Below are 26,535 nucleotides of genomic sequence, written 5' to 3' on the forward strand. Positions count from 1 at the left end.
GGCATTCACCTGAAAAGGGAGTCCCCTTTCAAATTCCTTCTCATCAGGCAAGGGAGGGACTTAAAGTGGGGATGAGTACGCTAGCCACTAGACTAACAATTACAAAGGAGGTTCTCCCTTCCCAACCCCAGTTGTTTTGTGGAGTTAGGAATGCTTAAAGGCCATCTACCTGAATCCTCTCCTCCCTCCCCCGCATGAAACTGAGGCAGCCGAATGCCTATCTTCTCACAGTTTGTGGATCACACGCAGAGAGATCAGTGTCTCCCTGCAGTTCAGACTTAGGCGCTTATCTCCATGCAAGGAGGAGGCTTAGCACACATTCCCTCTGGTTGGCATCCGTCTCCTATTGGCTAGCTTAGAGCTCCCTGCCTAGTGTACTGACTTTATGTAAGTGTGGTCACAAATTAAAAGTTAGAGAAACAGGAAAATGACAGCTGTCTTTCCAGATCACGTTTAAAACCAGCATAAATAAAAACACATCTGAATTCTAAACAATGCCCAGGTTTTTTTATGTCATACTAAAGTAAATGGCCCAGTCTAGAAATTAAAAAAATATATACAAAATCCCCAAATTGAAGTAAATTTCAAAATTCCAAACCCCTAGAAACTAGCATTACGCAGTGTACAAAGAGGCCTGGAGAATCCTAAAAGACATTTGGCCCTTGGTACTATTAGTTAGGTAAATGGATATTATCATAAAGTGTACAGAGGCATATATTGTACATGCCACTTTATGATAATCCATAATCTTTAGTCAGAAAAACTTATAGTGAAAGCCATGGTTGGAAGCTGATGCTAGACAAATTCAGATTAGAACTATGATGTAAATTAAGTGTTAGTAATTAACCATTGGATCAAATTACCTAGAGAAATAGTGGATTCTTCAATACTTGAAGTCTTCAAATCAAAACTGGATCTTTCTAAAATATATCCTATGGCTCAATCAGACATAATGGGCTTGATGTTTCATGGGTGAGGTCCTTTTGCCTTTAAAATCAGATTTATCTATTAATCAAAATGCAAGAAACAGATTTCTCTATTTGTTAAATGATGAATGTCAAATCTAGTTTTGTTATGAAAAATGCTTATACCAAAATTCAAGAATTCAGTCACTCCCAATAATTTTTTTTCAAATATATTTGTAGAATTATTGCCAGAAATGCATGTAGAACAGATGGGTTGGACCTCACCCTCCTATGTTTGGCTTGTAAGCAAGTTTAATGCTTCATGCATATAACTTATGAAAAATGGCATCTCAGAAACATGGACAAAAGGAGCGTGCAGTCTTGTTTCCTAGTTCTGTGATCTTCCACAGAATTATCAGCAGTTGACAGTTTGCTAAGCTTTTATTCTTCCAGCCTTATATTCAGTTCCAGGTGGGTTTTTTTCCTGAAGAAAGAAATTAGTAAAATTATTAATAGTACTTGCTGGTCATGAAAGCTAAATGGAGTCCAATATAATCTTCTGTGTGCAGAGGCTCATAAGTTTCTGGAAGAATCTCATTCTGAGCTGACGCTTTCCATGCTTGCTTTGAGGAAAAATCCCTTCAATCAAGTTATCAAGAGTAAAAGTATTTCATATTTGCCCTGTTTTCTCAGATTTACTATGTACAATTTTTCAAAGTGGAAGAATATTTTGCACAAAACTGCTTTAAAGAAAGTTGGGTTATTTTAAGAAAGCAAGAGGCACAATTAATGAGCCATTCTCTAATAGCAATAAGCCTTATGACAGTGTGCATTAACAGCCTATTGGCTCATTTCACAGGCGGCAGAACCTGCATGCCAAAACCTTACTGACCTATACCCTGTAGCGGCTTATTGCTATTTTAACCGCAAATTGCTTTTTGCAGTGACTTCACTTCCCCCCCTTTTAGAGAAGAATAAAAGGGTGTCCTCGGGTGGATTTTACAGTCTTGCTTGGTCTCAATCTTGGTAAAAAGAAAAGGAGTCCTTGTGGCACCTTAGCTTTCCTGAGTTACAAATACATTTGTTGGTCTCTAAAGTGCCCCAAGTCCTCCTTTTCTTTTTGCGGATACAGACTAACACGGCTGCTACTCTCAATCCTGGTACTTACTACCTACCGGGGAGTACTTCCCACTTCCTGCTCATCTTGGCCCCCACACTGCCACCGCTCCCGGTTTCAGTGGGACTACTCAGGATAGTGAAGGTAAGCACGTGTGTGTTCCCAGGCTCAGGGCCCAAGTGGGGACGGGTGTGCTTGGGTGCTGTCGGCACAGGATGGAGGGGGGCCGAGGGAGGTGGGGACTACAGCCCCAGGGAAGAGCGCAGGTGAGAAACAGTAGAAGGGGGCTGTGTGGCGTGGTCCCACTCCCCGCCCCAGGTTTGGGTCTGGTTGGGTGGGAGCTCGACACCAGGGGATGCAGGGGCGGTGGCAGGGCGCTGGGCAGCGCCCCCTGGGGGCGGGGGTGAGGGGGAAGCATGTCCTGGGGCGGCAGGGCAGGGCGCGGGGCGGTGGCTGGATGCAGCCTGGGCGAGGCCCTGGGGGGCCGGTTTGCAGGCGGTAACGCCGGGGCTGCTTGAGGGGTGCAGGGCAGGAGCTGCGGTGTCGCCCGGGGGGGGCGGAGTCAGCGGGGGAGCTGCCCCCCCCAGCGCACGGGGCGGGGTGGCCAGGCCTGGCCCAGCCTGGAGGCGCGTCGCTGGCGTGTGTGGAGCCGCCCCCGCCCGTGCAGCGAGCCGCGGCGGGAGGCAGGCGACAGCTCGCTGCGCGGTCGCCGGGTGGACACAGCCCGGGCCCCGCCGGCCGCTGAGGGGCCGCCGCCAGCAGGTCAGAGGCGGGCGGGCGGGCTGCATTCGCGGGGCATGGCCAGGGGATGCCGTGCGCGGGGGCTGCGCGGCGCCCAGGGGCGGGGGCACCGGCAGACGGGCCTGCAGCGCGCCGCGGGGCTGCACTGGCCCCGGGTGCCGGGGGCGGCTTTCTGTGCGCTTCGTGTCGGTGCCTGCGCTTGTTTGTCGCTCTGGCTCTGACGAGGCGCTGGGGCTGAGGGAGCGCTGCGAGAGCCCACCCGCGCCAGGCTGCGCTTTGCCGGCTGCGGCTCCCCCGCTCCGGACAGGGAGACGTTAGCGGGCTTGTGAATGACAAGCGGGTGTCAGCTCTGCACCTGTGAAGGAAACTCGTGTCAGGAGGGAAGTTGACCCAGGGCCCTTCTCCAGCTCTTCCGCACGCCAGGAAGGAGTTGCGGCTGAAGAGCGCCTCGTCGCCCTGCTTTGTTGACCTGGCCAAGTAATTTATCGTTGACCTGGACAAGTATTTATCCTTAAACTTTGGTGTGTTCCCCGCTTCTGTTCTAAGAACTTGGGCTGCCCCAGGGGTGGTGACCATTGAGACTGGAAGTTCTGTTTTAGTTGGGCAGGAGCTTCATGCTCTTCCTCTGAATGTGGAGAACTCTGCTTACTCCCTATTAGATGTGGTTCAGTGGCAATTGATAATTTTGTTAACTCAGCATTTGGCACACTGCGCTTGGTAGAAAGTAGCAGTGAGCAGAACTAATGTTTTTGTTACTTCTGGAAGAGAAGAATCTCTGATTAAGGCCTTGTTTACATTAGCATTTCTCTTCAAATTTCTCACCATTGCAGTTCTGCTGCTGGCAGTAATGGCTAGGTGGGCTTATGCAGATATTTTTCCAGAAGCCACTGGTGCTTCTTAACTCATCTAGACTTGCTGTAATTAGTAGGGTGACTAGATGTCCTGATTTTATAGGGAAGGTCCTGACATTTGGGGCTTTGTCTTATAAAGGTGGCAGTAACCCCCCCACCCCCACCCCGATTTTTCACCCTTGCTATCTGGTCACCCTAGTAATTAGGGTTAGACAATACTGTGGCTAAAACATCAGTGGCCTGTCTGCACCAGCTCTGCCTTTACGGCTATCTCTGGTAGAACTGTGCTGGTCAGTTTCTGTTTTGAGATGTTTTAGACCTGTTCTACTCCTGACCACAAGTACAAATAACATCAATACTAATGCATATATATTTGAAACAGCATGACCTACCTTGAGATATACTTTGTTTGACTGTAGTGTGAAACCATGCAGGGATAATATAACTAGTGAGAATGTTTATGGTACTGTAGTTGTTTCAAATTACAGTATTTTGAAAGTAATATAGAATTATAATTAGGAGCAGAATGTAGTTTTTTTTCTTGTATACATGACTCAGCTTGTAACTTGAAAACACTGTTCATAACATGGTGTGTGGATTAAAAATCCTTTTGATCCTCATTACCCACGGTTCTTACATTAGGTTTTCTGACACTCAATGTGTATTTGAACACTAAAGTGTCATCTAGGGGATACTACTCTTGAAGAATGGTCTCTAGCATTGCTGTGCCAGGCTGGTAGAAAACCTCTTTTACACTTGCTCTTAAAATGTGTTGACACTGGAGAGAAAAAAAAGTTCAGTATCAACACTGCCAGTTTTGGAAACTATAGTGTAGACTGGGCATCTGGCACGGTGGTAAAAATATCTGCACACAGTCTGCAGTTCAGTTCGCACATGCTGGCACTGGTGCTTGAAAAACTCGGTTTTAATTAGTATTGTTCAGTGCCAGGTTGGCATGTGTTTGAAGGATAAGAGAGCACCTAGTGGGACAAGAGCCATTCTCTTCCTCTCCGATGATAAGGCTTTTTGAACACGGATTGTCACCTTGTTCCCCTTTGCATGCTGCTCTTCTCCCAGATTACCATGAATGCCTTGGTTTGCTTCTACTGTTCCAGGCTACTGGTATACAAGACTATTGTGCATCAGCCACTGGCACTCACTACTTCTTATGTAGACCCTGATCCTGTATGTAGCTATAGGTGGCCTGACCCCTTGATTTCAGTGCGGCTCTGCAAAGGTGCACGGGTCTGCCTGTGTTGAGCAGCTTGCAGCTTCAGGGCCACAGAACGGTGTGTTTGCTCTGGCAGCCTGCTTGTTTTGCTATATTAGCATTGGTCTCCTTATGAGTGGAATGATTGCCGTCTGCAGACACACAGGTTGTACGTTTGTAAGCCAAGCTGTGCTATTATGTGTGTAGTCTCCTCATAGTTTTCCTTCTGAAGTTTAATTCCTCTCTTCGTCATCACAGCCTTTCCTTCGTGAAGAAAGGGCCTATTTTTAAAGTCAAGCAGACAATTGGAACAATCTATCACAATCTCAAATCTTTGGAAATAGTATTTTTGGGATTAAGGTGCTAGAAGCTGCAGATGATTTATTACCTTCTTAACATTTGGCTTTTATAGAATGAAGCCTGTAATGCTGAGATGGTTTAAAAAATAGTCTACTCATTGGTAAATCTTAGACGAAATTCTTGTCTACAATTACATCCACCCTTTTTCTACAGCTTTTTTTACTTCTCTGCTGATTGGATAGTCTCTAGAATGGAGTTGTGTGGGCTGTAAGTAGATAAGAATCCTTATATTACACATAATCTAAACTATTAGCCTTCCTCTTTCTCAGGGTAGAGGCTGAACAGGAGGAGTATAAAGAAATTCCCACTAACAACGTACGGAGGTAAGGAATGTCAGGTAAATAAAGTAGGCTGGGATTTTCAAAGTTGTCTGGAGGACATGGATGCCCAATTCCTATTAATTCCAGGTTGTCCAGGCAGCTTTGGAAAGCTCAGCCATAGTGCATAATTCCCATATTACATATACTTACTCTAGGCTGCGAAGTATAAATGACAAGCTGTCCTACAGTGACTCAAGAGCATGAATACCAACCTCCAGGTACACTGTTTGGAAACAGGGCAAAAACTCCAAATTGATTGTGAGATCTATTTAGATTTCACCAACCAGTAATCAAGTGTGAACTCCTCAGGCACTATAACAGCCTTAACATGGAGTCACAGACCGTCCTCCTGGGTATTCTGATCTGTCTTGCCACTCAGGTAAGATTATCTTTGTGATAGATGGTCCCTTACACCAAGGATCACAGCAATATTCAGGTTTCTTCCAGTCTCAAAGGACCTGTCACTTACTCCAGGTCAGTCACAAGGACGGAGGGTCCCAGGCTCCAGCATGAGCCCAAACATCTACAACCTCAATAAAACAGCTCCATAGCCTGAGCCCTGTGAGCTCGCATCAGCTGATAGGGGCCAGCTATGGGTGTTTAATTGCAGTATAGAGATTCCCCTGTACTTCCTTTAGGGCTAACCCTGGCTAAGCATTGGGGATCTTTTGATTATGCCTAGTAATCCTTGCCTCCCAGAGTTCAAGCAGCATAACGATACAGTTCCTCCTTGTTAGGGGTTTTTAAGCCTCCTTCGGGGTGGATTTGATTTAAATCATGATTTAAATCAATAGTCAGGCAGACTCGATTTAATCATGGATTTCTACATAAAAATGCATTCTTGTTGGTTGTTATAACCTTAATACGTATTCTTCACAACTCAGAGATAGATGTAGGTTTCATTTTTAGAAGGTACATATTATACATTTTTAAAGTGATTTATTCTGAAAACTTTTCAGATTAGTTTTACAGCTCTATCAGAAAATGAATGGTTGTTTGGTTATTTCATTTACCAAAGGTAATTGAAGCAGATAGTTCAGAATGGCTTCATAAATATCTCCAATTCAACAGGTTAATCATTAATATTTGGAGGATTTTCTTGCCATGCTGTATTAGGAGGAGAATGTCACCAGACAGACATTTAAATGGTTTTATTTAACTAAAACAACGTTATGTATTCTGGATTTTTTTCTTCAGCAGCAAACATATTATAATTTAACAAAACAAGCATATGCATTTTTGAATTTAGTTAAACTTTCAAGTTTTTTAAAATCAGGTTTGTTTTTGTTAAAATTGTTTTTAACTAAAATAGTTAAATGGAATATTTAAAAAAAACAACAAAAATTAAATCGACTGGGTCAGCCAGGTCAACAAGAGAAACTTAAAATATTGGCTTCTGCAGCTAACTCAGTCGTCTTCACCTTCATTTTCCTGTTTGTTCATAATATGGAAAAGAAAAACAAGCTTTCCTGCTTTTTCAGGTCCCAAACCATTTCTCAACTTGGAATGAATTAGTCCAAAGGAAGACAATATTCTTTCTACGCTGGCAGAAGAAGGTACTGCTGTTTAAAAGTGAGATTATCACTTCAACAGTCTCTGAATTCATGAGCTTAAGTGACTTTCACCAGTTCACTTGTGTGACTTTCTTTAAAACATCATCAGCAAATGTATATTTCTTGAATGGTTCATCTTTAGTTCTGAAGTTTATTATAGTTGGCATTATGGAGGGATGATTGCTGGATGTCCATGTCATAGCCAACTCCTCTTCTTCAGCAGTTAAGGTTTGACCCTGGTACCGAGTATTGAGAATATTTTCAAGAGAATGACCTGGAGATAGTGCTTGTCCCATTCGCTTTTTTTTAATGCTTGTAATTTAACTCTGTCATTGCATATTTATCTTTTTTAAGATCTCACTCAGTTCCTTCCAAATTTCAACAACATCAGCAATAAAACAGCTATTTCTCTGCATTTTGTTCAAGGCTACAGAAATAAGCTTCAGGGTACTCGGCATGTGTTCAACATTTCTCTTAAGCCCAATGTTGAGAATTTTGGTTGTGACAGTGCCATCTTTTTTTTCACTATTTTGTTCACAAACTGTCCACAGATTAGGGCAGTTCTTGATACAGTGCTCAAAACAGTCCACTACTAAGTTCCATCGCACATCTTGTGGGGGAGTTAGCTTGGTTCCTCCCACTTTTTTCAGAGCAGCTGCTGCAAAGCGGTTGTTAGGGAAGTATTTTTCAATTTCAATAACATTAGCCTTTATTTCTGGAACACTGAAGTCTTTGGGTAGGAAGTGCATCAAATGAGCACTGCAACCGTATGTTATTAGCTTGGGACTCTCTCTTCTAAATAATTTCTTCTCATCTTGGATACGTTTGCAGCATTATCTGTGACCAAGCTGCGAACTAGACATTTGAATTTTTTTTCACGGTGTGTTATAGCTTTTACTGCTACTTCTTGTAAGTATTCTGCTGTGTGTGCATTTTCTGATCTATCAATTGTGTCCGTAAGGAAGACATTCCCTTCTTCTGTTGTCACACAAATACATACAGCAGGATCATTGTGGACATTGCTTCCCCCATCAAGACTCATGTTAACAATTTAATCTTCTAGACCTTTTGCACACTGCTCAATTTCTCTTTCATACACTTTATCTAGCAGTTTGCCTGCGACATTTGCTCTGTTGTGTGGACTGTATCCTGGTCTTAATGACTGACCCATGTTAATGAAGTGTGGGTTCTCAATCATACGGAAAGGAGAGTTTGTTGCATAAACAAACCGGGCAATTTTTTCATCAATTACCTCTTTTTGTAATCTGCTGGTTCTTATCACAAACTTATTTATGGTGGTTTCTGGATGATGGAGATTTTTTTTTTTCTTTTTGCTACAGGTGATATACTCTGGCTGTGTGACATACATGATGTGACTGAAACACTATCATTGGCAGATAACTCTGAAACTATAGAAGACGATGTGGATAGTCTTCAGAATCCTGTATGTTGAGGATGGATTCTCCTAAACAAAATAAGTCAATGTAGTTATTTAATTATTATTACCATACTGCTCATTTAGTATTACTCATTGCATTCACTGACACTCAGTACTACTTTAAAGGTGAAATTGTAAAAGGAAGATCTGCCTATTTCAGCTATTGTTTTTTTTACCACAACTGCATCTAAAATGATAGTACCATAGAGTAACAACTATATTTTTTGCTCAAACATGAGAATTCAAGAATAGTCCATAAGGCAGACAGGCTGTCCATAAGAAGTATGAAATAAAAAAGTTTACCAACCTGAACATCCTGCATGTTCAGACATGTTCCTTTCGTCATCTTAAAAGCACTTTCCTCCTGAGAAGAAACACTTCTCATAATGTTGTTTCATTTGGGCAACCAGGCCTTACATTTCTTTGTTGCACTGTTTGCATTTTGCGCGCATGCGTGTCCTACCCACTGGTAGAGAAACTTGATTAAAATATTTCCAAACTGGGGCTCTTTTATGGCCTGCTGCCATTATAGGTTTTCCCTTCCAGTGAGAGAATGGTATGGTAGATCTCAAATCAATGAAGGCTACACTCAGGAAGACCTCAAAAGACTTCTGGAATATGCTGCTCAAACAGTTTCACTTTTGTTTCTACTGCCTGTCCCTCCCTTCTCACATTTATCTCCAGACTACTTCTCCTTGTCCAGATCTATTCCACCCCCAACACTTTTCTATTCACTGGACTTTTTGAAACTTTGCCATTTTAGAGAGAAGTAAGGGATTGACTGTGTGTACACAGATTTGCAGAGGGACAATAGGGTTGTCTGTTATTTCTCACCTCTACACATTTATTTATTTATTTGAAAACATTTTTGCTGTTAAGCAAGTTATCTCTGGAGACACAAATCCACAGTTTGAGAACTGCAAAACTAAGCATTTCTGATGGTATCCTTCTAGACTGAGCACTGAGTCCCATTGGGTAGATAGAAAGATTAACCTAAATAATCTATACAGAAGCTCCTGGAACCCTATAAGATTGGGTCCCTAATCCATGAACTATTGGAACTCCTTTACAAAACTTCTCTTAAACATTACATGACTATGTTGTCTCATACTATAGAATTAGAATTTATAATCCCTATTCCTTGATAGTTTTAATTAAGATACATTATAGCTCAGAGCTATCTTTAGATAGGTTTTTTCCTCTCAAAAAGCATTTTATCAAAGTCTGATTTAAATTAAAAAAAATCTGATTTTTTTTTTTTTAAATAATTGATTTGAATCCACCCGAGCCTCCCTGTCCACTTTCTGCTTAGTGCTGCACTCTCAGCTGATGGGAGGAATTCATTTCTAAGACTCACCTTCATTGGAGGGGGAGAGTAAACAACAAAGTGTATTGTCCTCTTTCATGTTCCACTCTAGTACATCTGGTGTCAATGCCCCTTCCTTGTGGGGCAGCACATAACACCTTCTGTTGGAGAGCAGCATTTCACAATAGTTAATGTCTCTTTCCTGCCTGGTGATTTATAGTTACTGGGGCTCACAATGCAAACGCTCAAATATTACCTTATAATATGGGATACAGATGTTAGAAGTGAGATTAATGCATGCAGCAATTTACAAGCATTCCATAAAGTCTAAGCATTAAATGCATTCTTATAGTTAAAATAGGCATTAGAATTATACCAAGACACAGATAAGGCAGATTGGTTCCAACTACGTATTTGTCAGTGTTCAGTGGAGACACGAGGACCTTGGCATGAGCTGTCATGTGGTCTGCCAGCATCACACGTACAGTGTAATTTTATTTTAGGTTTGAAATGTTCCCTCATTAACTGTCACCATGGCCTCATGCATTATTACCTAGATTGTGTATATTAACTATTTCTAAGCCAGACCTTTCTGCTCACTGAGGAAAGTCTGTCGGTGCCTGTTAGAAAACTGCTAGAGTGTTTCAGAATCAAGAGACTTTGCAGCAGAATTTGGGTCCAAACTAACCTGCCTACAAAAACTCAGAGCCTTGCACATAGGTACTAAATCTGTAAGGTATCGTATCAGAATAGAACCCCACTTAAATCTTTCTTCAAATGATTCCTATAACCTCATAATAATTTTTAATGCTCTTCTCTGAATTGTTTCCAGTTTGTTGATAGCTTTTTGATGCTGAAGTGCTCAGAAGATGTCAATGCAGTAGTCAATAACAGAAATTAAAATAGTTTAGAAGCTGTTTTTTCAACACTGGTAGACCCCCAACTAGGCCTACTCCCCCCTGCCCCCGATATCTGTTTAAACTGTGCTTGTGCATATAGTTTTTTCTAGAGTATATAAAAATAAAGCTTTTGCACTCTTCTTGTTAGCTACTTTTACAATACCTTTTTCACAAGAGCATCATGTAGTATCTTAGTGAAACCATTTAGATAAGTGTGTAATTTTTACATGCTTCCAGTTGTAAGTCAGAGGTCTGATTCTGGTCTGTTGATGTTAGATATTGTGAAGTGCACCCTAGAAACACCTAAGCATCACATACATGTGATCAAGATAAAGCTGTGAACTTTGTCTCTCCCAACTTTAGCAGCTTTTTGTTTGCTATGGTTCTTTGGTGTATGTGCGCATGTAATCCTTCATCTTTCCTTATTGGAGAAAAGCTTTTGCAAAATGGTGAGTCTTGTAGTGTACTCTGAAAACTGTCATGCTTAGACTCTGCCTTATTCACTTCAGTAGATTTTCCATGGTTGAGTGTTCCTGACCCAGCATGTCTTATTTGTGTCCTTCAAGAGCTTTACCTGTGGCAGCAGGATTGTCCCAGAGGAGTACAGCTCAGTAGATAGGTGGTTTCTCATGTAAACTGGTCCCAGCACATTGACTGTTGTAAACATTAAGACAGGCTGGTACTAGAAGTGATTTAGGAGTTGGTTAAGAGTGCACAGCATCAGTGTGATACGTTCTTTAGAGCTTTTCAGCTAAGGAGGGGTGGTTGCATTCTAAACAAGTTAGATTTCCTGTGTAGCCTTCACTTTCATCCCAATACATTGGGTTACAATAGTTAGTGTCTTGATTAGCTTCTTGGTGTTGCTCTTCTCACTAGCAACACTTAATATTTGTTTTCAAGTTGAGCTAACAACTCTTTCTTGAGAGGTTTTCTCTGGTAAGCACTCTAATAACCTTGTGAGTTTTCTGCTGAGATGATACAAAGGTTAGTATTTTCAGAATGTTCTTGTCAATGGCGTCTGTTGCATCTCAGCTTTACTATTCTGTATCACTATCTTCTTGTATCACACTCATCACCATAGTATCTGAATGCCTTCCACTAGTGCATTAAACAACATGACTAACATCCGCCACATGTTTCTTCTCTCCTCCTCTTCCTAGGGGAGAAGTGTGTGCAGTGGAGTGTCTTGTTTTGGTAGGTATTTAAGAAAATAATAAAAATATGTATATGTTGCTGTGTATTTATATTAGAGAAGGCAAGGTCAAGAAAATGCACCTTGCACTTGGAGCAGAAGCTGGTGCGGTTTGTGATGGTCCTTAATTCCTGGGGTAGTCCTAGGCAGGGGGCTGTAATGAGGTAATGGTCTGTCAGTGTCCAAGGGAGGGGGTGGGTTTTAGTGTTCTCAGTATTGACATCTACACTGAAGATCTGGTCCAGGGTATGACCTGTTGAAGTCCCTGTATCTTATAACTATCAAAGTGCTTTTTTCTCAGAGGTAGCTATCAGGTTGCTAGAAGGGGATATCCAAATTAGTGGCCCCGGCCATTGATGAGGAATTCTATTTAATTAATTAAATTTATTTTTAGGGAGCGTGGAAGAAGCAGAAAATATAAAGGAGGTAGAGCACATGATGTAGGGAAGAAAAGGGTTAGGAAATAGAGCCCATCCATTTGGAGAACTCCGTTGATGGGGGTAAATCTCTCTTTTGTAATCCTAACATGGAATGAATGAATGAATGAAGTATTGTATGAACTTTGACTCTAAGATACAATTTTTCATAATATACATTTGGTAGTGTGGAATTAAATCTTAGGCCACATCTACACTGCCACTTATGAAAAAAAACACCTCCCTCAGCGACATAAGTTTCACTGGCATGAGTGGTAGTGTGCACAGTGCTATGTCAGCGGGACATAGCTACTGCCGCTTGTTGGAGGGGTGGTTTAGTTATGTCGATGGGAGATCTCTTTCCTGTTGGCATAGAGTGGCTACACAAGAGACCTTACAGTGGGACCCCTGCATTGGTACAGTTATCTCACTGTAAGATCTCTAGTATAGACATAGCCTTAGTGTAAACTATGTATACTGTCACCACAGATTAGACTCTGGGGTGTAGCTGTCCCAGGTCTGCTGCTTGTACTGCTGACATATTATATACTTCCTTGGTCTTTGTAGCTTTTACTTTACTACTTTGGTGCAAAACGTTCCTGTTATTTATGCAGAGTCATCTCTTATCTATTGGTAGGCCTGCGCTTATGACAGTGTAGAATACCAGTGTTGCAAACCCAGCCAGCATGGGTATAAATAGCAGCATAGACGGTGAGGCGCTGCTTAGCTTAATAGTGCCCTAAATGCCAGAACCCTGGGGTGTACCCCCTACTCTGCTCTCTACATGCCCAGGCAGTTCTGCTCAGGTCTACACTGCTATTTTTAGCAATGTCCTGCTGCTGAAGCCCTTCCCTGCTGCAGTGAAAGGCTCTGGTGGGGGGAGCTGCCAGAGCCTTTCCTCACTGCCTCCCTCCCATCAAAGCCTTTCATTGCCACATGTAGCTACACACTACAGTAAGGGGGGATGCAGCCTGCCTTTTGCTAAGGTGTGTTACTAACGTACCCAACATGCCACTGCAAGTGTAGACAAGGTATATATTTCCATCGACCTAAGGTGGTAACAGGAACAGATGAAGGTAGATGATTGTGCATGTGGCTGTTACTCTGTAGAGTAATTACGCAAGAGATCATAGGTAATTTAATATATGAAAGACGCTATACAAAGTACTCTGGTACTTCACAGCAGTCAGTCAAGCAAGCTAAATCAAAAGGGCATTTTTTGAGATGAGAATTAGTTTGGTGCAAAACCAAACAATAGTGATTTATTTAAATGCATATAAAACCAGCATGACAGAAAGAAAAATTTGCTTAAGTGTACCCAAACTGGTAAACTGCCCTGAGCAGCCTGTTAACCAGATGTCTCTTTGCTGGTTAGAAGTCCTAGCTTTCTCCTACCCTCACCTCTGAGAAAGAAAGAAAACTTTGTATTTAAATATCCTATGCCTGTCCTACCTGCTAAGATAACCTGTTAATCACCTTGGGTTCTCCCATCTCGTAAGTACAGGCTGCCAGTCACTGTAAAGGCCCAGGAGTCCACCCCTCCATATCTCACTTTCAGAAAAACAAAACTAGCCAGTTGACTCTCATTTTCTGTTGCGTGATAGCTGTTCCCTCTGCTGACAGAACAAACTGGGGAGGCTGCTGGCTCTGTCCAGTGTACATCCCTGAGCAGCTAACCTGGGTGCAAAACAGCAGGCCCAGACTGATATGTTCAGTGGCAGTTTATAAGAACATAGTGCCTACCTGCAGAAATGACACACGCCAATATGTATCTGTATAAATTTTATATTTTAAATCTACATCCCAAGAGTGCATGAAAACAATAGAATAGTTTTTAAAATGAGTTGAATCAGTTTGCTAAAGTGAGTCAATATTTTTCTTACTAAATGAAGGAGGAAATTTTAAAATATGGTTGGTTAGGTGTCATCTTTTTTCTTTTTGGATTTGGAGCTGAATAAATACTTAGAACTTGCTTTTAGATTTAATGGGTTATTCGATAATCGTCCACTAGACCTCTAGCCTAAGATTCATGCTGACTATTGACATTGCTTAAAGTTCATGCAGAATTTGCAGCGGATAAGAGGTGGACAGCTGAAGCCTCACAGAAGATACAAGCACGTCTTTTGAAGGTAAAACTAAGTAATGGAAACACTTCAGAATTAACACCCAATTTAGTAAAATGAAGGTAATTCATAACCTCGATTTCAGGCAAATCCTGCTCTCACTGCATAGCCTTGGGGGCCATCATGTGGAATCAACACGATTTTTGCTTCCCAAGATGTGGAGCTGGAATTGGGGAGCACATGCAGCAGGAGCACATGCTCTGAAAACTAAAGCGATCTTATTGTGTACAGCTAAGGAGATTTTAGGGGTGGGAGCCAGCAGATACTCCTATTAGATGGATTCATCAGATTTTTTTCTTCTTGTATCTGGTTTGAACAGAAGCAGAGAGCTGAGGCGAAGGTGGTCTTTCAGGAAGAACCTCTCACTATACATCTCTGTTGTTCAGTAGGGTAAAGATCCGGAATATGGACAGTTCACCCCTTTGCATTGTTTCCAGTTGTCCGTCTGTCGACCTTTTGTGGAACAGGGTAACACTCACAATAAGCTCAGATTCAGCTGAGGCAGCATCAGGCTTATTCCGAGAACACAACACAGCACCTAATGGGTAAGGAGCAGCCTTTGTGTTGAGCGGACACTGAGTGGCACTAGCTGAGTTCTTACATAGCAGGTATGGAATGGCCTCTGGTGGGCAACACCCAATATGGGGTGAGCTATACCAGTTCAATTACAAACCCTGCACTGGCTGTGTGAGTTCCCTACAGGACTCAGGAAGACAACACTATGGGCTTCTCTATACGGGGGATTTAGTTTGCACTGAGTTGGGGCACAGTAGTTGGTACACAATATGTAGGCATGCTAAAAAGGTGTACACAGGAAATCTGTACTCTCTTTCAGTTTGCATCATTGTGTACGCACAGCAGGGGTTTGGTGTACACTAAGCATGTAGCATTTCAGGAGGGTATCCCCAAAATGCTTTACTTTGCCACTGAGCTATGTGCATTCTGGGTTTTTTCTCACTGCGTGTTGTGGGATAATGTAGTGGAGGCCAATGGATCTCTGGGATTTGGGGTCAAACTCCAAAAAATCCACTTTCTGTCCCATACTTACTGCCTTTTTGGGTGGGCTAGTGCCATTTTTGAATTGCTGTCATGGAGAAATAGATGACTTGGGCTGTTGTCATGCAGGTGTGTGCTGCCATGCAGAAGGTACTGTTTCACTGGATTATGAAGTTTGGTAATGCACATGAGATTTACTGCTTTTCATGGATGGAGTTCCCAAATTGTATTGGGGCAATTGATGAGACACGTGTGTGCCTATCATTTGCCCCCACATTCGGCTTCGAAGTTTAGAACCTGAAAGAGGTATTTCTCCATGGTGCTCCAAGGCCTGGCTGACCACTGCGGCAGGTTTAGAAACCTAAATGTAGGGTAGTTTGCGAAGGTCCACGATGCTAGGATCTTTCAGAACCCATGCTTGTTTACCTTAATGCATAATGGATAGTTTGCTCCCAGGATCACTATGGATATTAATGGTGTGGAGATTGCTCTGGTTATCTGGGGAGACCAATTTATCCTCTGCTTTTGTAGCTAATGAAGTAATTTACAGGCCACATGGACAGACGGCAATAACGACTGTGTGCATAGTTGCAGAATGACAGTAGAGTGGGCATTTGGCCATCTGAAAGCAAGGCAGTGCTGTCTTATGGCTAGACGTAAATTTATGGCAGAACAAAGTTTTCCTAGGGTTATATCTCTGTGTTGTATTTTTGCACAGTATTTGTGAGAGGAAGGAGGAGAGTCTTAACAATGGGTGGGAGGCTGAGGTGCAGAGACTTGCTTGGCAGTATGAGCAGCCATCAAGGTTTCCGCCAGAAAGCATAAACCACTAGGCCAATTCTGTTAGGGGTGCCTTGTTCTTTCTTTTTCAGGCCCCAGGCTCAAATGTGGAAATGTATGTCCAGCACTTATCCCAGTTGGGGGGGGTGGTGCTGCGAGCAGTGTTGGATTGTGAGCATTGGAGTTGCTTTCATGGGTTGCAGAAGTAGCATGTTGTTGCACTGTGTGTCTTGTGTCTGTGCTTTTGTACTTCTGTAAAAACCTATGAGTTGCGAACATTTGTTTCTTGTTTCATGCCCTGCAGAGTCTTTGTGACTTTTTAATGTTTTTATTGCACAAGTTATGCCAGTACATAACAGCCAAAATAATACTTGGAAAATGTTACAAATTTTGCTCATAGTGATTGTAACAACATGAAACACAGCTTTAACATGAAGAAGTCTGAAATTGAAATCAGAATGGTGGAGGGGGGCAGCACACAACAATGGGTGGGAGGCACACTCCTTTTCTCAGGTGAGTAAGCGTCTTTCTTTTGCTGCTGCTTGTTTTTCTGGAGTTGAGAGTTGGGACTCAGAGTGCCAAGTACAGCTGTGGGGCTACAGCAGGGAACATCTTCTGGTGTTCCCAATACCCTGTATTATCCAGGGGCTTCAGAACATGGCTCAGTCCTTGTTGAGGGCACCGCATTGACTGAGGGCCTAAGAGCAGCATGTGTTCTAGCAGAACAGTGAGCCTGTGCATTGCCTCCGGTAATTACTTTTTTTATGCCCGTCTTTCTACATGATATTTCCGGTTATGGCAGCGCTGTCCCAAGCCACTTAATTTCCGTCTCTGGATAGTTGCCCGTCTTTCTCCCACTCAGATTTCAAAAACACCATCCAGCTCTCTGTAGTTCTGTTTTTTTTCTTTCTTTTTTTTTTTGTGAGCCTGTAAGGAGGGCTCCAAACATCTCACTCTTAGACTTCTATTTCTTCCCCTTCAGGTTGGACAGCTGCTGATAAAGGCCCTGTCCTGGAGGGTGTTGCTGCTGGAGGTGCCGGGGGAGTAGAGAAAAAAGCAAGCAGTTATTCATATTACAACTATATTCATAGACGTAATCCTAGCATTTTTTTAATGCTCTGTTTCTGAATTCCATTCCCTTAGTTCATCCCGGACTTGGGAAACCTCAGACGGTACGTGACGTGTGCTTGAGAGTAAGATTGAGATGTTCCTGGTTAGGGTCTCCAGTTACTATATGGGGTCTGAGAGGTTAGTAGGGGCAGGATAGTAGTCCCCTCTGTATCTCTGTTAGACTGTCCTGACTCCTGATGACGGAGAGGCAGGTGACTAAGAGGCAGAGAATGGTCTTACTCAGAAAGGTAAAAAGGGCAGACCAGTGAGATATGCTGTGAAGTTACCTAGATGGTTCCCCTGTAAAGCTGCAGGAGCAGGAGGAGTTGTGAGCTATGTCAAGGACGGTACAGCTGTCCCACAGAGTGTCCGGATTAAAGTCGAGCAATTTCTCAGTCTTATATTCTGTTTAATGTCCCCTGCAGACATGCAGAAAGTGCAGAGAAAATAGCCTGGGGTCTGTACTGATTATTTGAAACCTTTACTGCTCCCAGTCCTTCCTTCCTCCCCCCCTCCCCCCCCCATGAAATGTGTAACCTGATGAAACGCCATTAAGAGCTGCCTGGGTATGTTACTCCTAACCTCAATGTCTTTTCCTGTACAAATCCGTGAAACAGGTTGTTTGTGCCTGAGCAGGGAGCAGTAGCCCGAATGCCCACACCTAGGTATACCTCATGTAAGCTGTGAATACTTACTAAACTTTTTTTCCTGTAACAGCTGTCTCAATAAACATTTGAATTTCTCACAACTAAATAGTATCATTATTGAATGTTCTGTGGGAAGGCAGCGGCACGGAAGTAGAGGTTGTCTGTGCCTGCACCTTGCAAGTTTCGAGCATGTGAATGGAGTTAGGAGTGTGGGGATGGGATGCAGCATTTGCCAGGAAGGAGTGATGTGGAGAGGGAGAAAGAAAGTAATAGGTGGGAGTGGATGGGTTTGAAAACAGATAATGGACAGGGCTTCAGCACAAGATAGAAGCTGATTACCCGGCTGGTCCAGCCACCATTTTGAAATTGTGTTGCGGGAGGGGTTGGGGCAGTATGAAGGCGAACAGCGTTGGGGGAGGAAGGGGAATGGAGACTTGGGAAGGTTTCCAGCTCACATTTATCAGTTATGGCAGCGGCTGCGAGGCACCTGATACTGAAGTTAACACAGCAGTATAGCATAATAATAAATTGAAGATAGGTATGTGGATCTTCAATATCCACATACCTATATAGGATCTTCCTCCTGTGCCCTGGGCTGGTTTTGGGGCTGGGAATTTGGCAGCTGTGAGTTCCGAAGAGAGCTTGGCTGTTCGGGGAGATCTCTTCACTGTCCCACTCGTCGTCTGCAGGGGCCCTAGTGTCCTCGGTGGTGGAAGTGGCGGAGTACCACTGTCCACAAGGGTCCAGGGTTCTGTTGAGGTGTTCCAGCAAAAACTCCTGCCCAATTGTCCATAACATGGACTGGACACAAGCAGGCCACTAGGCTTTTTTGTTATCCGTTATGGTTTTTTGGTCTGTTCACTCTTTATACTGCACTGATAGGCATCCTAGCTCTGACCCTTCTCAGGCATCAGCTTTGAGAACCCCACAAAATGTTTCTTATTGCGGCGGTTGGTCACAAGAGTTGCGTGCACAGTTGCTTGTTCTCAGATAGCGAGGAGATTCAGGATCTCACCATGGCTCCAGAAGACTGCTCGAGGCATGTTGTAAGACTGCTGGAGTAATATCACTATAATGCTGTTGTTCTGACATATTTGAATTCCGGAGCAAATGGGCCGATTCTGGTCCCATGCCAGTTTTTATACATCTGGTCAACTTGACCCTGGAGTAGTGGAGGCTACACAGATAAACAAGTCAGTCACGGACAGCCACAAAAGCAGTGTAGGAAAGCAGTTGGAGTACTGCCAAAGTCGTGAGGAAGAAGCATTATGTGCACATGAAAAGTAAGTGTGCACTAACTCAATTCACATCAAATTTAGTATAGTTTGAAAGAAGACTCCAGAATTTGCACCGAGTCGGGAGTTAGTGCACTTTAAGGGTTTGCATTGTGTGTATGCAGGCATTTTCAATCCGCACTAACTCAAATTAGTGTGGACTAAACTCTCTCTGTAGACAAGTGCTGCATTGATTAATTTACATTCAGTTCACATTTGAAAGGTTTTCTTCACAACCTTACAGGCTACAAACATGGGTTTTTTTTGTTTATTTTTAAGAAAGTTTTGGTTGTGCATTATTTGTGTTAAGATTAGCACTCATAGTCCTCAACCAGATTGTTCCTCATTGTGCAGAGTACAATACAAACATTGGGATAATGTGCCAGCTAATGAGGGAACTTTTGTACTTACCATTGGTAAATGCATTTGTCAAGCCCTGGCTCACTGACTTACTGTTTACATGGCTGTCTTAAGTAGTATTTGTACTTTTGTGTGATTCATTGTGAGTCATAAAACTGTGTTGCTGCATAATGTGCAACAGCTGAAGCTAGCTAAGAATTTTTGTTTCACATTTAATTAGATGGCATGGCACTAAAGGAAACAGGACTATAGTTGGAAGGCTCTGTTCTGAAATGGATAAAGAAATACAATTCATGTTTGTTCTCAATTTTAATAAATCTTGAGGATTGATTTTCAGACTGATGTTTTATTGAATTATAAACAGCATTTTCAGTTGTCTCAAAGAAAACAAGAATTGTTCTCCAAATCACAGATCTCATATAAATCTATTAATAGTCCCGACATTCGTTATTTTAAAGGGTTTGTTATATATTATCTATCTTACATTAACTGCTTCAATAAGAAATTAGTTGGCCTGCAAAAATTCTCCTTTTACAATTAATTTTGTAGCAAACCAGAGAGTTGTTGAGCAGCTTGGAAGATAAGAGAGTGTGCGCAAATACAATGACTAAGTTTTAGTCAGTTATGTTGAATATGCATTTCTATACTTAAAGGAACACTCACAGTTTAATAATCATGAGCAAGATTCTCAGCTGAAGTAAATGGACAAAAATCTATATTTCAAAAATATGGGGCCAGATCCCAACCTGGTGTAAATTGATAGTGGAACTATACCAATTTACATCAGCTAAGAATCTAATCCCATATTTTAAAAATATAGGTGTTCTTATCAACATTATTATAATTTCAGTTATTAAGTGAAACTTCAGAACACAAGTTTGTTTTTCACTGTGATGTCTCTTCACGTTTTGCATTATCTTTCAGCATGGAGAATCTCTCATAATGGAAATAAAGTAGTCTGTTTCACTGGCTCTCCTGCAGGACAAATATTGCCATGTTTGGATGATAAACACTGTAGAGGAAATCTTTTGTTAACAAGGAGACTTCAGCTGGAATTAAGAAAAAAAGTTGTATAAAACCTAAGTTTTTGTCCAAGTAAGATGTGACAGTGTCTCTTCAATTAGATGGTCATTCCCCCAGACCACTGTCTGACTTGGGACCTTATCTATATTAAAAAACTCTTCCTACATTTTTAAACTATTACTACTAGCAGTTCAACTCCTCCGGTGTTACAGTTAGAGCTTACATAAACAAGGACCTGGTGGCCACTGTGTTGTGCATACCTGCATAAAGTAAACTTAGGTAACACTGGGTTTAAAATGCCAGCAGCAGCCTGGAGTCCTGTCTATGTCCACGCTCCCACCATTGCTTCCAAGGATGAGATGCTCCTTTAGTAGTAGCAGTGGGGAAATTTTAGAGGAAAAAGTCCCCTACTGACACAAAGTAGTCTTGGGCACTTAAAAGCCACTACAGAACATAGTAAAATGCATGGTCAGGTAGGCGTGCAATTGCCATAGTATATGCATGCAACATAGGTACCTAAAAACAAATGACTCTTAGCCCTAGATAATATTATATCAGGAGCTTTATAGTACCTTTAACAGAAGTGTTACCAGAGAATAAGAGTGCAAAACAATTCCGTATTTTATTCATGTGCCTGAGAGCTGTCAGAGGAACATATGTAACTCTTGATTTAAATTGAGGCCTGGTCTGCTTCTATAACTTAGATCAACTTAGCTACATCATTCAGGGATGTGAATTACACCTCACAGAGACACAGTCAAGTCAGCATGAGACCTGGTGTAAACACCACTAGATTGACTTCCTTATTGCTTCTTGAAGGGGTGGATTTACTACAGTAAAGGAAAAGCCCCTCTCACTGCTGTAGCAAGTGTCTACACTACAAGAGCTACAGTGGCACAGAGCCCCCCGCCCCTGCAGTATCTCAGTTCTTCCCCTCCATCTTTCTTTTCCCAGTCCTCAGTCTCCCTCTCCCCCACCCTGCCCATGGCTGCTTGGCCCACTTAACTCCTTCACTCCACCAAATCTGCTTTGGCTCTTGTTCCCTCAGTATTCACAGGCACCTTCCTCCTTCACATTGCCTAGGTGCCAGCGGGAGAGTCAATGAGAATACAGAAGAGAGTCTCTTCACCCTAGCCCTGAAGAGCAATTGCAGAGAAAGTTCTGAGCACCTGTATCCCCAGACTGGAACATGCTGAATTGAGCTATGGAGATGGCATGTGTGCAGTACAGTCACATACAGGAGAAGGAGCATGCTCAGCATGGATGGAATCTTTGGAGATTTTAGCAGGGAAGCTCTGACCTGTGAAAACTGAATTTGTCCAAAGGTCTATAACTTGGCCAAATTTGGGCAGGTGTTCTTTGGAACAGCAAAAGATACATCCTTGGTACAAAGGCCAGTTGCCTGCCAAATTTAAAGGTCCTTGTCCAGAGTATAGGGGTGCTAGACCTCAAAAAAATGGCTATAAGGATTTTTTTAACATGGCAAAACATGTGTTCTCCTAAGCTTGTTCTTAGAAATAACTGACCCATTTTGGCTGAAACATCTCAAAAAGCAAACAAACGAAACCGAACAAATGAGGTGGAACCAACCCACTGCAATCTGAGGCAGATGCTCAGGATGGAGAAGTTCAGCCCGACTGATTAAAGTTTGGCACTGTTACAAGAATCTGAAAACATGTTCATGTAATAGGCGGTGCTGCTAGCTCCACCTATAACATAGGCTATCTCCAGTAACTCCACAAACTTGTTGGATTCAACTGGTTGCAGAGGTGGGTCTCAAGGAGGTACCTAGATGTGGAGAGAATATATGGCCTGTGAACCAGTTTGGGAAGGATGTGCTTGTTGCAGGGGTTATTGTGAAAGAACATGGGGAGATGCATATGGGGAAAGAGAATAAATAGGACTTTAAAGCTTTCATCTTTGATAGAATGTAAGGGCAGTTTCAGAAAAGAGGCCAGGGTGGACAGATAGGAAAGGGAGCAGAGATATGCCAGAAGGCTGGGATAAGAAGTTTGGACTTGATGCACTTGTGGAGGGGAAGCCAGTGTAGGGATACAAAGGGAAGAAGGGGTGGAGTTGTGGTCAGATTGGTGGGCAAAGAAGATAGTCACAGCAGCTTTGATGGGCAAGGGTAGGGCAATTTGCATTTTATGAAGGGCAGAAAGGAGAAGATTGCAGTAATTAAGAGGAGAGGTGATGAGGCCTGAAGAAAGTTTTAACTGTAGGGATAGAAGAAGAATGGATTTTAGAAATGCTTCATTTCAGATATGCAAAACAGTCAATAATAAACAAAGGGGCCTTGGGTTGCAACTTTTAAATGAACGAGAGCTTTGTTTTTTGCCTAGTCTATTCGTATATTTAGTCTTTTTATACAGTTTTATATATATTTGGCTTAATGTATTTTTCTAAAATGGATACACTTTTGTCTATAGTGCAGCACTACTGTAGAATTCTTATATTTTCACGTTTAGCTTTTTATTGAATTGAAAGTTCATGTTCCTTATTTTAAAACAGAACCCTTCATTCACTGTCCTCTTTTGCTGCTGTTTTCTGTTGCAGTAGAACGTAATGGCATTCTAGCAGCATTTGTGTTTCAAAGTGAGGAAGCTGGTACATGATTTAGCACCTCTATTGCTTCATTAGAAGGTCCAGCAATCAAAGTGTTAAAATTTTGACTTAAGATGATTGCTATCTTATAAGAGTCTTTATAAATGACATGCTTGAACCTCACTACAAATGGGCAGCACTTGAATTCTAATCAAACTGAACATAGTTCGGGGACTGCTGACCCTGACCTTATGCCTGCCAAGTATATTAAAATGATAATATATTATTGATTGCATTTTTATTGTAAGTGTTCCATAACTGTACACAAAAGTCTGATATCTTGTGAAAGATACCATATATATATCACAAACAGTAAAGTTATATAGTATTGAGATGTAAACATATTTATGTTTCAGCACAGATGTTTTTTGGTTGTATTTTTAAAAAAAAAACTTGAAGGCTAAATTATTTGGAATACAGTGCATGAATAAATCTCAGTAACAAAACAGATGAATCATTGCTTCACTTATACAATTCTGTTTATTTTCTATAATACATTTTCGTGTTAATACAAGCTTTTTCAAACCATACCATAGCAAATGTTGACTGCAGGTATGGTGGTGGTGGTTTGTTTCATATAGGTGTCACTTTATCTCCTTGGTAACACTGCTTTCCTGTGAGAGGGAAATTTCTTGTTCATCAGTATGGATGCATTTGTTTTTACACTTTAGAAGTGCTGTGTTGCCTTGTCAATCATCCTATTACAACCAGTTTAAGACCAGTAGAACTGACGAACTTGTGTGTGATTGGGTACCATATGCTGGGAGGGATTTGCTAGAAGGAAGGGCTGCAGTCTTTCAGCAACAGAGTTCAGGCTGTGTCTTTGCTTCATCATCTGAGAGAAAATTCCCAGATAAGGCATAAGGCTTTCAGAGTACAAAAAAATAGGGTGATAATTATTTTACATGAAAACTACTCATCAGCATAGTGTAATGGAAAAGATGTGGCCATTTGATCATATCATATACATTTCCGTTCACATTGTAAATGTGTCGAATAGACAGAGCTAAACAAGGTAAGAGGATCATTGTCTTTTATTGAATGTTTAAAGAGTTTGCTGCAGTATGCTGCATACCATATGTGTTGCTTGGGGGAGTCAAGGAAACAAGGTTTCTCCAGGCATATATAGTCCTTGGAGGTGAAATGTGAATTTTATATGATCTTGTATGAGTGAATTAAATTTTCAAATGTAAATTGTTCTCTTGAGAAATAGAACACAAGTATATGTATGTTTCATTCAAAATAACACCATTTGAAAAAGGAAATGGGTTGGTATGTTTCAAAAAATACTGTTAGCCTAATTGGATTCTTAGCTGGGTTTTCATCTGTTAGTCGTTGCTTGTTTTGATAAAAGCAATTGGTTAACCTAAAAATCAATAAAGTTTACAATACATATGTTTGAAGATTCAGATGGAATTGGAACATGTCTCTTCTAAGCAACTGCCAGTATAAGGTCTGAACTAAAAATATGATTGTCTGTAAGATTGGAAACAGCTTTACAATGAGATTGATACTTCATTCCACTATGACTTGTATGAAGGACTATAAGTATTTTTTCAATACACAGTGATTCCCTGTGTTCTTAAGGCAAGCTTCTAAAGAGTTTGAGATGTTGTTGTTGTTTAGTTGAACATTTTCCCTGCCATTTCCAGGTCTTTGTTTTAGGTTTAAAAGTAGAACCTTGATCTAAAACAGGAAAATCAAGGTTAACAATACTTACTGCAATTATCTGATCTTTATACATTTTTAATGAGAACACACAGCCAGCAGAATAATTTAATGAGCAGACTGGCTTTTAAAGCAGTGCTTTCACTATGCTGAACAATATCAACTTTCTTGCTGAGAACTAGCAGGAGGAAGCAATGGAGAAGATTTATGTTAAATGTTCTTGACAATGAGAAGGAAAGGAGGTATTTGGGACAGAAGTCTGTTACATTTTACATGGAACGCGGAGTTTGTACCATATTGTTAGACCATGAAATCAAGAGTTTATAGTAAATTTTACTAGAACATTGCAAGAAAGGTATGCAAATATAGAGTCTACTCCTGTGAGGTGCAAAGCCTCTTTGACTTCAGTGGGTGCTGATGTTACTCAGTACCTCCCATGATCAAACCCATAGATAGTAACAGGAATTAAAACTCGATCTTCAATAACATAGCAGTACTGCAGCATTTACTGTGTATACAAATGTAGTATAATTTTAAAAGAACAAGCAAAAAAATAATTTTAATGACTTTAGGTAAAGCAGTGAGAATTTCTCTTATTTTTATGCCCGTTATTGTATTATCTAAGCATTACTACTCAAAGCACTGTTACCCACAGATGTGGAATAATTAAGATTGAGTTGATGAACAGTAAATATCAATGTGTTTAAAGAAGAAAACTAATTTAAAAACATTCTTACTGCCTATAAACATTAGCAATAGTGTAATTTTCAGAAGAGGTTTTGAATAATTGCACTAGTAATAGTTTAAACTATTTTTAAAGGGCAACATTGTATAGATTCTTATAGACCTACCATTTGTACCTTAAAGGAGAAGTACATGACACTAGCTCAAAACTTCTGATGTCCTCTCCCAATTCTTCATGATCCACTTATACTTTTCTTTTTTTTTTGGTGGGCCAGAGTTGGTTCATGTCTGAAAATACCCGACTAAATGCTGGGTAAAGCAGTTGACACTAGTTTTGGATTGTCTTATGTTCTAAACTTGTAACTTTTATATGCTTAACGCATCTGAGTTAATGTAACAATGTTTCGTTAAATAATTTTAACAACTGTATTATTAAATATAAAAGGATAGAGAGTCATTAAGGCGTCTGCTAATGTCACTGATTGGCTTTATGTCAACAATATTTCCAATTGCTGCCTAAATTTTAAATGTAGTATTTTTGTGTACATACATGGAGTATGCATCAAACAACCTAGAGGAAAACTATCTATGAAAAATTAAATAAATAGTTCCATCTCTTCTAAACTACAAAATATAATTTAAGCTTCACAAACAGGATTTTTCTTCACATAAAGAGTTTGCTTTTGTGTGTGTTTAAAAAAACAAACAATTCTCCTCAAGGATACATGCACGAACCTTCCCTTTTAGGTCCTTCCCACACAAAACGGACCTGTTATACTTTTAGGTGGGCTTTTAGTATTATGGTATAGCCGGGAGAAAAAATTTGAAATTATTTATAATGAACATGTAAATACTTGATATTAAATTTATTTGGGGCTAGATTCTAATAGCCTTACTCGTGTTTAGTAGCACATTTCTCCATGAGTAGCCCCATAAATTTTAGTGGGACTACTTG

General features: G+C 41.3%; 1 protein-coding gene across 44 annotated transcripts in view; it reads left to right on the forward strand.

Annotated features, from left to right (window-relative positions):
- Window positions 1-2,064: 2,064 nt before the first annotated feature.
- Window positions 2,065-26,535, forward strand: part of MBNL2 (muscleblind like splicing regulator 2) — a 181,140-nt gene continuing 156,669 nt past the window's right edge. For 18 of the 44 annotated variants that reach the window (XM_037895990.1, XM_037895947.1, XM_037896018.1 and 15 more), the window contains exons 1-3: window positions 2,654-2,784; window positions 5,454-5,507; window positions 6,986-7,060. The gene's annotated coding sequence lies outside the window, so the exon portion shown is untranslated. Of the gene's footprint in view, window positions 2,167-2,653; window positions 2,785-2,877; window positions 3,285-5,453; window positions 5,508-6,985; window positions 7,077-16,757; window positions 17,401-24,014; window positions 24,244-26,535 lie in introns of those variants that run through there. The other 26 variants (XM_043534750.1, XM_043534787.1, XM_043534815.1 and 23 more) reach the window with 22 other exon arrangements.

The sequence above is a fragment of the Chelonia mydas genome, chromosome 1 (genome assembly GCF_015237465.2).
Source record: "Chelonia mydas isolate rCheMyd1 chromosome 1, rCheMyd1.pri.v2, whole genome shotgun sequence".
Lineage (NCBI taxonomy): Eukaryota > Metazoa > Chordata > Testudines > Cheloniidae > Chelonia > Chelonia mydas.